Here is a 2,567-nt window from a genome sequence, read left to right on the forward strand (position 1 = left end):
GCTGACAGTGATTTAATGTCAGAAAGGCTCACTCTGGTAAACAGGTTTATTAAACTCCCTCTGGTTCTTTGCCCAGGAGTATCTGGGCTCGCGATACTCTGATGAACAAGAATCTAGGGGCATGTGAGGGAGATGTGTGGCAACTGGCAGAAGACAGCAAGAAGGTGAACTGTGCAAAATGGTTTTTGTAGCTAGAACTGGTAGATGTGTCTATCTGTACATTTCACTCCTTTCCATCAGTCCTCTAGTGAATTGCCCATAAAATCCAAACCAAAGCAAAACACAGTACAGAAACAACAAAAATGTGTAAAACTGTGTAAAACTCCTTGAGTCTGGGGTACTGCTTGCTTATGAGGGCAGCCCTTCTTCCCAGGAGAACGGCACAGAGCACTTCCAGAGTGAGATGAATGGAGAAATCCAAGGACATATATGCAGATACCAGGGTCCCAGGAGAAATGGAGGAATGTCTCATGCTGAACCCCAGCAGGCCAAGGAAGCATGTGGTGGGGAGCCTGTTCCCACAGTGTCAGCATCTGAACAGGTGTGAGTGCATCAATGCCTCCAGAGCAGATTTGGGAGCATGGGGAACTTGCAGCCCCTCTCAGCTGGCCTGAGTCACAGCTCCAGCTGCTCTCTCCATGGGATGGGACATGGTGACCTGTTGGAGAGGGTAGATAAATATAATTATTCATAAATAATACAGCCAGGATGAGAACAGTCCTCTCTGCTAGCCGGACAATGCCCTTGCCTACGGATGGGTCCAGGGGTAAATGGACTGTTTCATCTCACCCCCAAAAGATGTATGGTTCACCCCGCACCTGTATCCCACCCCTAAAACATCAAGTGCCTGTAACCCCATTGGCCTAAGCCTTGTTCCAGCCCACCTTGAAGCCCCCTGATAAGGGGTCTCCGAGGGGCCACACAGTCTCTTGGAACTTCCCCTCCTCTTGGAACTTCCCCTCTCCTAGAGCATCCTTTTGCCTCTCCCCTCCCCCACCCTCTCAAGCCTTGCCACATGCTGTGTCTGGCAGCTCGAAGCAGGACCTTTCTCCATCCCTAATAAACCTTATACCCCAAGAGCAGCCTTCAGAAATCTCTCGTCTCCATTCATCTACACCATCCTGGAGTGGCAGCGCTCCCTACAGTGACCTGGGGACTACCCAGCAGGGCTCAGGCACTGACAACCCAAACCCTCAGTACCACAGCGTGGGACACCAACTACCTCTGTCCTTCTCCTCCCCAGAGTGGCAAAGCAGCACCCACTGCGGAGGCCCTGGCAGAACCAAGTCTAGACATCATCACATCCTGGACTGCCCTGCAGGAGATGGCAGCTCCCGCAGGCACAGGCAGGCATGAGGGCAGGGAATGTGCTGTGCTGCTGCCCCTCTGCCTGAGGGGTTTATCAGCACCGTGGTGCTTTCAGTTTGGCACTTTCAGAACACTGTTTTGACAGCAACATTGCCCAGTGCTGCCTGAGGACTATTCCCACTGTCTTCTGATGGCAACAGATCCCCACTCTAGGAGACTGTTCAGGAGCCATTCCAAGGCAGGAGCCATAAGCTCAAGCAAAAGAAGGCAGCAGAAAGCAATGTTGTCCCAAGAATGGACAGGAGAAAACAGACAGCTCTCCTTTTCTTTCTTGCCTCCACTCTTGAAGGAACCTGACAGGCTCAGCAGCACCTCTGCAGCCCCCCACAGGCAGTGGCTATGAGCTGAGCATAGGTGAGTGGCAAGAATCATAGAATCATCAAGGTTGGAAGAGACCTTTAAGATCATTAAGTTCAACCATTCACCCAACACTACCACTGTAACGCCATAACCACTAAATCATCACCCAGCACCAGATCCAGATGTCTTTTAAACACCTCCAGGAATGGTGAATCCACCAGCTCCCAGGGCAACCAATTCTAGAGCCTCACCACCCTAACAATGAAAAATGTTTCAATATCTAGTCTGAATTTCCTATGACTCAGCTTAAAGCCTTTTCCTTCCATTCTCTCATTGCAGGCACGGCAGAAGAGACATATCCCCCACCTCACTACAGCCTCCTTTCAGGGAGTTGTAGGGAGCAATGAGGTGCCCTTGTAAGACATGCTCTCGATAGACTTTTCACGGGCCTTGTTGCTCTTCTCTGGACATGCTCCAGCACCTGAATGTCCGTGTAGTGAGAGGCCCAGAACAGCACTCCAGGTGACGAGTGCAGGGTGACAGTCTCTGCCCTGGTCCTGCTAGCCACACTTACTGACCCAGGCCAGGATGCCACTGGCCTTCTTGGCCCCTGGGCACAGGTGGCTCGTGTTCAGCCGGCTGCCAGCCCGCTCCTACGGGTCTCTTTCTCCTGGAAGTAGCAGGGGGAACAGTCGCGGTGCCGGAGCTGAGTGCAGGACAGCCGGGAGGGACGCACCAAAGGCACAGCCGGTGGTGCCGGGTGTCCGGCGGCCGCGGGATGGCGGCGGCGCCCCGCAGCCGTGGCGGCGACCGCGGCTGTGACCGGGGCGGCGCCGCCGGGGAGGGGTTTCCCCGCCGCGGCTTAAGCGGCAGCGGCGGACGGGCGGCGCCGTGCCGCC

The sequence above is a fragment of the Lonchura striata genome, chromosome 4 (genome assembly GCF_046129695.1).
Source record: "Lonchura striata isolate bLonStr1 chromosome 4, bLonStr1.mat, whole genome shotgun sequence".
Classification (NCBI taxonomy): Eukaryota; Metazoa; Chordata; class Aves; order Passeriformes; family Estrildidae; genus Lonchura; species Lonchura striata.